Source organism: Acinonyx jubatus, chromosome D1 (assembly GCF_027475565.1).
Source record: "Acinonyx jubatus isolate Ajub_Pintada_27869175 chromosome D1, VMU_Ajub_asm_v1.0, whole genome shotgun sequence".
Taxonomy (NCBI): Eukaryota; Metazoa; Chordata; class Mammalia; order Carnivora; family Felidae; genus Acinonyx; species Acinonyx jubatus.
The window spans coordinates 87404954-87418229 of NC_069390.1; positions in this window are offsets into that span (position 1 = coordinate 87404954).

The window sequence follows — 13276 nt, forward strand, 5'->3', positions numbered from 1 at the left end:
CACCAGGTTGATTTCTTCTGAGATCTCTCTGCTTGGTTTTATAGATGGCTATCCTCTCCTTGCATCTTCACATGGTCTTCCCTCTGCAGATATCGGTATCCAGTGCCCCCTTCTTATAAGGACATCAGTCGGATTGGATTAGGGCCCACCCTAGAGACCTCATTTTAATCTAATTACCTCTTTAACGACTCTCTTTCCAAATATGGTCACATTCTGAGGTACCGGGGGTTAAGGCTTCAATATGTGAATTTGGGGGGGCATAAAACTCAGCCTGTAACATACCCAAATTCTTATACTGGTTTTCCCACTAACTCAGTGATGTGGTAACATTAAGCAAGCCACTCTCTGGACCTCAGGCTTATCGGCTATAAAATGCGGTTGTTGGATTATGTCATCTCTGTGGTCTAAACGTCTATGATTACTATGACCAATACAAGTTTGAATTTTGCAAGACTAGGAACAGGATGAGTTCCAAACCAGCCACAAAAGACAATAATGTCTACACAGGGAAATGAACATGTATATGCACACAGGTGTTTCTGTATACTCTTGTAAATATAAAAATAGCTTTCATTAACTTATAGAGGCCACCTTCCACATCTGCACATGTACTCGGTGTTTTCAAGACATCTTGGAACAAAACACAGTAAGAAGATATTTCTTCCAGGGCGCCTGGGTGGTTCAGTTGGTTAAGCATCCGACTCTTGATTTCAGCAGACACGTCATGATCTCACAGTTGGTGAGATCAAGACCCAAGATCTGAGCTGACAGCACGAGCCTGCTTAGGATTCTCTCTCTCCCTCTCTCCCCACCCCCCACACGATCCCTCTCTCTCTCTCCCTCTCTCTCTCTCTCTCTCAAAATAAATAAATAAACATTAAAAATAAATCAATAATGGGACACCTGGGTGGCTCAGTTGGTTGAGCGTTCAGCTTCGGCTCATGTCACGATCTAGCAGTTTGTGGGTTCAAATCTGGCATCGGGCTCTGTGCTGACAGCCCTCCGTCTCTGCTCCTCCCCCACTCACACTCTGTCTCTCCCAAGAATAAACATTTAAAACATTAAATAAATAAATACAAATAAAGACCTTTTTAAAAAAAGAATATATTTTCTCCAAGTTGGTAATTTACCCTTTATTGCATCTTTGAAAGAAAAAGTCTACTTTTTTAAAAAAAATCTTTTTTTACGTTTATTTATTTTTGAGAAACAGAGTGAGACAAAGCATGAGCAGGGGAGGGGCAGAGAGAGAAGGAGGCACAGAATCCAAAGCAGGCTCCAGGCTCTGAGCAAGTGGTCAGTGCGGAGCCTGATGCGGGGCTCGAGCCCACAAACTGTGAGATCATGACCTGAGCTGAAGTCAGACGCTCAACCGACTGAGCCACCCAGGCTCCCCAGAAAAAAAATCTACTTAAGGACCCTACAAGTAATAAGTCTACTGTTAGTTTGCCATTCATCCCATCCTCTTTCAAGACTCCTTGTCCATGCAAATGATATTCTCTCTGTGTAGATTATACTCCCTTGCCCTTACCCTACTCTAGTTCTTCTGGACAAACAACCATATCAGAGCTCAACTCAAATGTCCCCTCCTTTCCCTGACCTCCCCAGAGAGAGTCATCTGGTCTTTCCTCTGTGCCTATAGAGCACATGGTGTACTTCCTCTAATCATAGTAATAGTTGCCAACATGTACATAGCTTACATAGCACTGACTTTCTGCCAGGCAGAGGTCTACATGCTTTATGTATAACAGCTCATTCAATCCTCACATCTACCCTATGAGGGAGAGAGATACTATTATTAGTCCCATTTAGCAGATTAAGAAACCGAGGCACAAAGAGGTCAATTAACATGTCCGAGTTTACTCTCAAAGTGACAGAACAAGGATGCAAAGCCACGCAGTCCAACTGCAGAGCTTGAGCCAACCATTACACCGTAACTTCTACCCTACGTTGTTTTCTAATTAGTTTTATTTTCATTTCTGTGTCTCACTAGATAACAAACTTCTTGATGACCAGGACCTTTTCTTTCTTTCTTTCTTTTTTAAGTTTATTTATTTATTTTGAGAGAGAGCGAGTGCATGAGAGGGGGCACGGGAGAGAGAGAGGGAGAGAGGATCCCAAAAAGGCTCCATGCCATCAGCATCAAGCCCAAGGCAGGGCTCCATCTCATGATCCCAAGATCATGACCTGAGCCAAAATCTAGAGTCAGATGCTTAGCTGACCATGCCCCATGGGCACCTCAACAAGGCGCCTCAACAAGGACCGTTTCTTATCCATCTTATTTCTTCAGCCTAACACAGGACTTGGCCCATGACCAACATATTTGTCATTCAACCACTAACCATGTATCGAGCATATACTCCCTGGCGTCCTCCCTTCTAGCAATGTTTCCCCCTTTCCATTCCTCTCTTCACCATTATATCCACTGTTGCATTCCTTCTCCAACCTGTAGTCCTCAAGCCCAAACAAACTACTAAGTGCACCTGTCGGTTGTTGGGGTTCTCTGTGGGATTCTGAATGACATAAGAGATTGGTCCAGATGACTTCTAATAATTACAGCAACTAACGTGTACATCAGCTTCAAGTTTAGAGGTGTCCTTCCTCCTGTGTTCTCTTTGTTCTTCAATCCACTCAGTTTCAGGAAATAGAGGAAGGGAGCAGGTAGATAAATGGGACACTTATCCAAGGAACCATTCCACTGGAAGAACCCCACACAAATGGAAGGACTTGTCCTATAGTCCTGAAAGCTCACATTGGAGACATTCAGTTTTGTTAAGAATTAAATGCTCTAATCTTTCTACACAGAGACCTGATAATACATAGTCTGTTTCTCCTACTATTAGTAAGTAGTTACCATAAACTAATGGCCACCCACTATATTAAGGACTTCACATGCAATATCTTCTCTAATTTTCATAAAAACTAATAATGTAGGCTCCCTTTTTGCCTTCATTTTGCCAATGAGAAACCATAAGCTCAGAGAGTTTAAATTATTGGCCTAGGATTCCATAGCCGATAAAGGTCAAAACCAGGATTTGAACCTCAGTCCAGAGGCAGAATCCTTAGCACTCCTCACCACAGCTTCCTCTATTGTTTTCACCTGGCTCTCAGCTTTTCTGCCTGTATCTCACCTAAAACAGAAAGAAACAGAAAAAGAGGAATGGGGAGAACAGAGTCAAAGAAAGAATAGCTGGTTATGATGGAAGAGAAAGAATGGGAGATAGGGGAAAGACATGGTAGAAGGGAGAGGAGACAGAAGGTGAGTTCTGGAATATTGTTGCATCTCATGTTTGTAGTGAATTTCAATGTCAAGTATAAAGCCATTGGGCAAGTCTTTTCCCACTTGTTTTAAATAACAAAATTCTGGGGTGCCTGACTGGCTCAGTTGGAACAGTGTGTGACTTGATCTCAGGGTCATGAATTTGAGCCTCATGTTGGGTGTAGAGCTTACTTAAATAAATAAAACTTAAAAAAAAAATTCTGTGAATGTGCCCTGTAACGCTGTGTCCCAGATGAGCCTAAGGCTGTCCATCCAGACATGTCCTGTGGGCAGATAAGAGACCCCAGACTCTTAGAATACCAGACGGAGATACCAACCAGCAAGGTTGATTTAGTTGTTCCTCGTAGACCTCCTGTATTCATTCACTTAGCAGAACCCCAACAGCAACTATACTCAGCCTCAGGACATCCAGGCCAATGCAATATATCCACTCAGGACGTGGCCTCAGTCACAAAGAACTGTAAATTATTACTCCGAGCTGCATGCTTCCATTCTGTCCCAGAGGCTAACTTTGTTTTACTGCAGAATGTGCCAAGGAGGTTACATTAAAGGTAGGGCAATATTCCCAAATGCCCCTTCTCCAAAGAACACCTGTAGGTAGATGGGACCAGCACTACATTCATTATCAGTCATCCAGAGGTCAAATTAAAAACATAATGGTCTCAGGGCACCTGGGTGGCTTGGTCAGGTAAGCGTCCAACTCTCAGTTTCGGCTCAGGTCGTGATCTCACAGTTTCGTGGGCTGGAGCCCCACATCGGACTCTGTGTTGACAGTGCAGAGCCTGCTTGGGACTCTCTCTTTCTCTCCCTCTCTCTCTCTCTCTACCCCTCTTCCACTCACTCTGTCTCTGTCTCTCTCAAAAATAAATGAACATAAAAAAAACAAAAACCCATAATGGTCTCATTCACCCTCTTTCAGCTCTTTCCTATCCTTGCATGTATGCCACAGATGCACCTGGAGACTAGCCAGAGACATAAAGCATACCCAGTTGTAAACCAGGCTACTCAATACTCATCCTATATTTTTCTCTCGAGCATCCTCCACATCAATATTCCCCACCTGATTTAGATGATGGGTTAGAAATAGGCCTTGACAATGACAATGAGGCCTGGACAATGAGCCCAAGAATGAAATATGGCCTTTTGTAGCAACGTGGATGGAACTGGAGAGTGTTATGCTAAGTGAAATAAGTCACACAGAGAAAGACGGATACAATATGTTTTCACTCCTATGTGGATCCTGAGGGGATGGGGGAGACCATGGGGGAGGGGAAGGAAAAAAAAAAAGTTAGAGAGAGAGGGGGCCAAACCATAAGACACTCTTAAAAACTGAGAACAAACTGAGGGTTGATAGGGGGTGGGGGGTGGGGGTGGGGGGGTGGTGGACATAGAGGAGGGCACCTGTTGGGATGAGCACTGGGTGTTGTATGGAAACCAATTTGACAATAAATTTCATTAAAAAAAAAAGAAATAGGCCTTAAGTCTGGGGTCGATGGAGTCTTCACTTTTCTCAGGAAAGAGGCAGAATGGCTATTCATTCAGTGTAGACATTTGTTATAATTAAGGAAGGGAACACTGAAGTTCTGGAGGAAAGGACCGAGTTCTGGCAAAAGAGAAAAATTACTCAAACATCAACACTGGAAGTCCCAAAAAAAAAAAGGCAATAGAACATTCTCGAAAGGACTAACAGTTGGCCAGCAACTAGCTGTGTGACCACAAGCAAATCAGAAACCTCTCTTGTTCTTTAACCCGCAACAAAAGAAGGGTTGAATTCCATGATCTCAAAGATACTCATCTACTTTGGAAGCCCAATTCTGCTAATCCATCCCAGGAAGGTTTTTTTGAAGAAAGAAAAATTTTCAAGGGAAAGGAGAGGAATGACTGTTAAGTAGGGAATTATAGCCTAACTACTTTGTCTTGATGAAAAGAGATCAAATTCACAGCAAATTATCCTCCCAAACGACTAAGAAAAGAAGTATAGATGTGAAACGATTATTTATATTTCAGCTTTTTACAAGTGAAAATTCTTGCCTATTTTAATTAAATTGAAGACTGAATTTGCTTAACCACTGAATTTGTTTAATAGGCTGACATTAGAATAAAAGATCTATCGTGTATCTCTATAATTTCTCATTTTTTATTCTGAATTTAATCATACATTTTGTATAAGTGCAAATGTAAAACATTTTGATGCAAAATTCATAGAATAGAAGCAGATGAAAATGAAATTTAAATGGAATCATTTCTCTTAGACAGCTAAATTCAATAACTTCAGTCTTGGATTTAGTGTAGAAGCCGCCATTGCAAAGAATTTGTGAGCTCCGGATTACGGGTCAATTGAAGAAGAATTGCGAGCCAAGGAAAGGTCATCTCCTGCACGCTCTCCCTTCTCTACCATACCCCATGCCTTTCCTCTCAATCACCTGGTGACCGAGGTGCCTCTCTCCAGGCCCCCCTGCTCTCCTTTTGTCCCGAGGCCCTTTCCTCATTTTGACACCTGCTGTAACTCCTACCTTGACTTTGCCTTCCCCCAAGCCTCCCCAGATAGTTCTCCCTCCCGCTTTCATCAAAACTCTGCTGTGTTTTCCGTTTCCCGAGGGCTACATTCCTGAGAATCTGCAGTCTGTTGTGATGGCCTCCTAAAACTGTAAGTGTTCCCTCTGCGTATCAAGAGAAAAAGAAAGCAGGTGGCAAAGGAAGAAATCGCCCCAGCTACTCTGTCTCAGCTAGACTGCCCTGAGAGCTTGGAGGGCAATTCCTCAAGCTCACCTTTAAAGGGTTATTAATAGACAGGAGTGGTTTCAGGGCAGAGTACTCTGATATATGCTCGTTAATATGAACAAATATTTAAAAAGAGTCACCAGGGCAATGAGCATTAAGAAAACTGTCATCTAAGAGAAAATTCAGGGAATTAGAAATGTTTAACATGGAAAAGAAGAGACTTAAGAAACCAAATATCACACAGGCAGAGGTATTTGCCACGAGGTTTTGACCCCACAGAGTGACACAGGAAGAATATTTGAGTTATGGAAAGGCAGATTTAAACTTCATGTGAGAAAATCTCCTAAAAAGTTAGAAGTGTCTATTAGTGGAAAGGATTGGTCTGTGAGGTCAGAAGCTTGCGCTTTGCTGGAGATAATCAAGTCAAGGATAACTAGTCCCCCTGAAGAATTATTCTTGAAATTTTTCCAATGACCATCCATTAAACACTTTCCGCTGTTAAGCACTGGGCTAGGTTCTGGGGCTGTAAAGCTGACTAAGGTATGGTTTTAGCAGGACAGTAAGAAGATGTCAAGTAACAACACTGCAAGTAACTTTCATATCACAGGCCTCACCAGCCTATGGCAAAAGAATTTACAGAGGGAGCTACAGAATTATAATCACAGTGGGAGTGGGAAACCATTTTGGAATTTGGTTTAGGATTTGAAGCTACTGGATGAGGCCAATCAGGAGGCTTGGAGGCTGGAAAAAAGAGTCAGCTTTTAGTGGCTGAATAGATGCAGTTGCTAAACTTAAAAGAGCCAGTTATTTTACCGAGAAAATGGTTTTATTTGGGAAATGCAGAGGAATTGCAATCCGGGACATGCAAGCTATGGCAAAATCACAGGCAGGTCAGGGGAACAAAGGAGAGGAACACTATGTTATAGAGAAAAGGAGGAAGCTGGGAGGCACTGCTTTGAATGAAAATCTGTTGGAGGAAAATGAGAATCCGGGGTGGTGATGGTTCCCACTGGCTGAGCTGTGCAGCTTCCCATTGGCTGAGCCGATGGGAAAAAATCTTCCTTCTGCTTGAGGTAGCAAAGTAAGCATTTTCTTTTTGGAAAAATGCAAGGTATACCTCTTGTGCTGGGCTCTGCAGTTGCCAAGTTGAGTGTGAGGGTTCGCCCTTCTGACCTCCAGACTCCTTTTTTGTTAGTTTGTTTGTTTTTGTTTGAGAGAGAGAGCACACTCCAGAGCAAGTGCAAGAGGGGAAGGGGCAGAGAGAGAATCTTCAGCACCTTCCAGGCCCAGCATGCAGCCTGGTATGGGGCTCGACCCCACAATGGCAAGATCATTACCTGAGCCAAACTCAAGAGTCAGACGCTCAACTGACAGAGCCACCCAAACACCCCAAATTTACTGAATATTTTCTTTTTTCTTTTTTTAAGTAGGCTTACATGCCCAGCATGGAGCCCAATGTGGGCTTTGAACTTGTTACAATCCTGAGACCAAGACCTGAGCTAAGATCAAGAGCCAGATGCTTAACCCAGGCACCTGAGCCACCCAGGTGCCCTTATGACTCCCCGTACAATGAGGTTTCCTCCCACCAGTTTCACACAGTTTTGATCCGGCAACGGGGCACGCTACCTAAATCCCAGACCTAACGGACCTGGTTTGCATAGAAAACTGGGCAGAGACTGTGAGAATCTGAGGGGAGAAGTTTGGAAGTGGGAAAGGCACCTGGACGTGGTAAACTATGTGTAACAGGCTGTTTCCAAACCAATGACCGTCACTGATCTGTCTGTTCAATCCTCGGATTCCTCCTTTGTGCACTGAACAGCCAACTGGGAAGAAACTGACGTGAAACTGATGCCAGGCTGGTCATGGTGGTTGCAGAAGGAGATGAAAGGAACAGACCCTGTCTGAAGGCCCAAGGTAATGAGGACCAGGCTCTGACCACAGCAGAACTGACCAGAGACCATATGGAAAACCCAAAAGAGTCCACCAAAAAACTGCTAGAATTGATTCATGAATTCAGCAAAGTTGTGGGTTATAAAATCAATGCACAGAAATTGGTTGCATTCCTATACACCAACAATGAAGCGACAGAAAGAGAAATCAAGGAATTGATCCCATTTACGGTTGCACCAAAAACCATAAAATAAATCTAACCAAAGAGGTGAAAAATCTATACACTGAAAACTATAGAAAGCTTATGAAAAACTTGAAGAAGACACACAAAAATGGAAAAAGATTCCATGCTCTTGGATAGGAAGAACAAATATTGTTAAAATGTCTATACTACCCAAAGCAATCTACATATTCAATGCAATCCCTATCAAAATAACACCAGCATTCTTCACAGAGCTAGAACAAATAATCCTAAAATTTATATGGAACCAGAAAAGACCCCAAATAGCCAAAGCAATCTTGAAAAAGAAAACCAAAGCAGGAGGCATCACAATCCCAGACTTCAAGCTATACTACAAAGCTGTAATCATCAAGGCAGTGTGGTACTGGCACGAGAACAGACACTCAGATCAATGGAACAGAATAGAGAATCCAGAAATGGCCCCACAAATGTACGGCCAACTCATTTTTGACTAAGCAGGAAAGAATATCCAATGGAATTAAGACAGTCTCTTCAGCAAGTGGCGCTGGGAAAACTGGACAGCGATATGCAGAAGAATGAACCTGGACCACTTTCTTATACCATACACAAAAATAAACTCAAAATGGATGAAAGACCTCAATGTAAGACAGGAAGCCATCAAAATCCTCGAGGAGAAAGCAGGCAAAAACCTCTTTGATCTTGGCCGCAGCAACTTCTTACTCAACGTGTCTCCGGAGGCAAGGGAAACAAAAGCAAAAGTGAACTACTGGGACCTCATCAAAATAAAAAGCTTCTGCACAGCGAAGGAAACAATCAGCAAAACTAAAAGGCAATCGACAGAATGGGAGAAGATATTTGCAAACGACATATCAGATAAAGGGTTAGTATCCAAAATCTACAAAGAACTTATCAAACTCAACACCCAAAAAACAAATCATCCAGTGAAAAATGGACAAAAGACACGAATAGACACTTCTCCAAAGAAGACATCCAGATGGCCGAGGGACACATGAAAACATGCTCAACATCACTCATCATCAGGGAAATACAAATCAAAACTACAATGAGATACCACATTACAGTTAGTCAGAATGGCTAACATTAACAACTCAGTCAACAACAGATGTTGGCGAGGATGCAGAGAAAGAGGATCTCTTTTGCACTGCTGGTGGGAGTGCAAACTGGTGCAGCCACTCTGGAAAACAGTATGGAGGTTCCTCAAAAAACTAAAAATAGAACTACCCTATGACCCAGCAATTGCACTACTAGGCATTTATCCAAGGGATACAGGTGTGCTGTTTCGAAGGGACACAGGCACCCCCATGGTTATAGTAGCACTATCAACAATCGCCAAAGTATGGAAAGAGCCCAAATGTCCATCGATGGATGAATGGATAAAGAAGAGGTGGTATATATATACAATGGAGTATTACTCGGGAATCAGAAAGAATGAAATCTTGCCATTTGCAACTACGTGGATGGAACTGGAGGGTATTACGCTAAGTGAAATTAGTCAGCCAGAGAAAGACAAAAATCGTATGACTTCTCTCATATGAGGACTTTAAGAGACAAAACAGATGAACATAACGGAAGGGAAACAAAAATAACATAAAACAGGGAGGAGGACAAAACAGAAGAGACTCATAAATATGGAGAACAAACTGAGGGTTACCCGAGGGGTTGTGGGAGGGGGGATGGGCTAAATGGGTAAGGGGCACTAAGGAGTCTACTCCTGAAATCATTGTTGCACTATATGCTAACTAATTTGGATGTAAATTTATAAAAATAAAAAATAAAACAAGTTAAAAAAAGAACTGACCAGAGTCCTGGGGAGTCTGCTGTTTGAGGTCGTTCCTGGTGGCTCAGTCACATGAGTTAACAGCTGAAAAGTCAGGAGAGTCCTCTGCAGGCTTTTCTTTATGCATGAGAGAGAACTGAGGAGACTTAGGGAGAGGGACCAGCCTGTGCTACCCATTCTAAGCTCATGGAACTCAGTGGTTAACACAATCTCCTTACCCCTGCCCCTCTCCACGTGGCTCTCATTGGCATTTACTCACATTCCCAGCTCAAACAACAGCCAAAAAGGTCAACATCACCTCTGCTAGCCCAATTTCCTTTCCAGTCCCAGCATGTCTCCTGGGTCAAGACGCTGACCCAGTACAGATGGGATTCCTTCAGCAGAAGTGACCCTGAGGTTCCTTCGTGATCCTTAGGAAGAATTTTATTTTACTGTTTACAGTGCAAACAGGATGCCACATACTTCAAGCACAGCAGAATTAATAAACCTCACGGAAATGCCAAGAAGTCCTCGAGGGGGAAAAACAGCCTTGATTCCAGAGAAAAGGAAAAATTGTAATAATGATACTACCCCAAAGAAACCACTTAAAGGAGTCAGATGACTTTCTAACACAGAGAGACTAAAGTAAAACACCATGAGCTAGAATGAATGCCAAAAGGAGGTCCCTTGAAATAGTCAATATTGCAACATTAATATCCAGATGGCTCTCCACGGCAGGCAAACTCTATCTGAGAAGGAAGTGGGTAGGAGGGAGGGTGAGAGAGGCAACATCCACACCAGGCAAGGAAAGGGAAATGTGCATTTAATTTTAAACTGTCCTCCCAGACTCCCCACTACTTGAGCCCACCAGAGAAAGAGGAAAGGAAAATAGGAACATTGTGTGGTGTGTGTGTGTGTGTGTGTGTGTGTGTGTGTGTGTGTGTTCTTTCTGGTAGTTCCCCCGTGTAACCTCAGGGCACTGTTTCCCAAAGGGGATCCTACCCAATACTAGTTCTTGTTCTCTGAGATGTTAATATGTGTTAATGCTGAGGGACAAGGGGGAGGGATGTCTATGATGAAATCATTTTTGCAAATACTGGATTTATCAAAACTGTAAATGTTTGCTTGCTGTAGGGTTTCTGGACTGCTCTAACCTGCTGATGTACCCTGTAGCTTTCCAAACAGGGAAATGTGTGGCATTTCTCAAGTTTAGATGAAGGGATACTTCTCATGGAGTACGTTCGGGACCTAGAAAATGCTGCCTTGGAGATACCTTTTACCCCTGTATCTAATTTGCAATTCAGTCTTGAGATCTGTCTCCGATTTCTTTTCCTTCCACTCAAACCCCCACTGCTCTAATCTGAGCAGCAGCAACCTCCTGGCTGGGCAGTCCAGGGTAAGATTCTCTGCCCTGAATTCTCTTCTGCACACTACCCACTGCCTTATCTCTACCAAACCCAGTCTGTCTCCTCTGTTTGCCTTTGAGATCACACCAAATCTGTGCCAATGTGCCTTACCGGTACTCTTACCCAAAGGAATGAACGTTTCTTGAGTGCTAGTTACATGTATAGACTTACTCTAAGCACTTATATCATTAGCTCACCCGATACCTCATGAAGTAGGCACAGTCTTTTGCAGTTTGTCAAATGGAAAAACCAAGATGTAGAGAAGTTCAGTGACTAGCCCAAGGTCACAAGGCAAGTAAGCAGCTGAGCCACACGATGGAGTTCTGCTGTCTGGCTGCAGAACTGAGGCTCGTGGCCACCACTCTGACAGTCTCCCACCTGCCTTACTTCTACTTTCTCACAGAGGTTCCCAGCCCAGAATACCCTCTCGTCCCTTCCTCATTCCTCTGTGAAACAGTGATGACACTGACAGATCCTGGGACTCTAGGAAGCCCTGTGAAGAAGTTCGGACTTTGCCCTGAGGGCAATGGAGAGCCATTAGAGGATTTAGGAAGGCGTGTGCAGGATTAGATTTGTGCTGGTGATAGCTCTCTCTAAAGACACAGTGCAAAATAGATGGGGGTAAATTTGACAAAATCAGAGGACAGGGAATGAGGGTAATGCACAGAGCACCTAAGTCAATGAATTATTTTAACTCTCACCACTCTGTGAGGTCAGTAAACTTCTCTCATCACCCCTATCTTATAAACGAGGAAACTAACATACAGAGAGAGCAGGGAAACTGCCCAATGTTACCTAGCTAGAATGTGATAGAACCAGGATTTGAGCTGAAACCACTTATTTTTCTTAAGATTTTATGTTTAAGTGATCTCTACACCCAACATGGGACTTGAACTCACAGCCCCAAAATCAAGAATCACATGCCCCACCGACTGAGCCAGCCAGGCGCCCCTGAAACTGGTTGTTACTAAAGTGACAATCTCCTGGGGCGCTTGGGTGGCTCAGTTGGTTAAGTGTCCACCTCTTGGTTTTGGCTCAGTTCATGCTCCCAAGGTCGTGGGACTGAGCCCTGAGTCAGGTCCTGCACTGAGTGTGGAGGCTGCTCAACATTGTCTCTCTCCCCTCTGCCCCTCTCCCTCATGCGCTCTCAAATTAAAAACAAAACAAAACAATAAAATGTAAATTGCCACTCTTTTAATACTTCAAAAGTGAGCCTTACTGCCTCTCTTGAGCGTTTTTATACTATTTTCTTAATGTTTATTTTTGAGAGAGAGAGAAGGGGCAGGGGGGACAGGGGATCTGAAGCAGGCTCCAAGCTCAAAGTAGAGAGCCCAGCGTGGGGCTTGAACCCATGAACCAAGAGATCACGACCTGAGCTGAAGTGGGACTCTTAACCAACCCTGTGTTATTCTCTAACCTTTTCGCTGCCCTCAAAATAGTCCATAATTGTTTTTAAATGGACTGGAAGGGGGCAGATCGGATGCACAAAGCATCAAGGAGGCCATTGCAGGTAAGCTGCTTGGGGAGCCTTCATGGCATCCTGAACAAAGTCAGAGGCAAGGAAGAGGCAGTTGAGTGGACAGATATGAGAACAGAGGAAGAAGAACAGAGAGTCAAACTCAGTGTTTAGGTTGGAAAATTGGCTGCGGCGCCTACCTCTCATTGCTCTGTGCGGGAATGTGTCCACCAGTCTCCTGGCCCGGCTGCCCGGCTCCCAGCTCTTCAACCTAAACTCTATTGTCAACATGCTGAAAGCCTTTTCTTTACCAAATGAAGAGTCAACTAGAGATATTTACAAAGTCATTTCTTGTAAATATTTTCTTTTTCTTTTCAATGGAATCTTAACTTACTAGGAAGCATGTGTTGTGTACCAGGCACAGTGCAAGGAATTGGACATAGAGGATGGAGACATGGATAAAGGTACTTCAAAATAAGTCTTTCAAAAAAAAAAAAAAAAGCTGCTCCACTGATAGCCTGGAAGGCCACTGGGACGCATGGTTGCC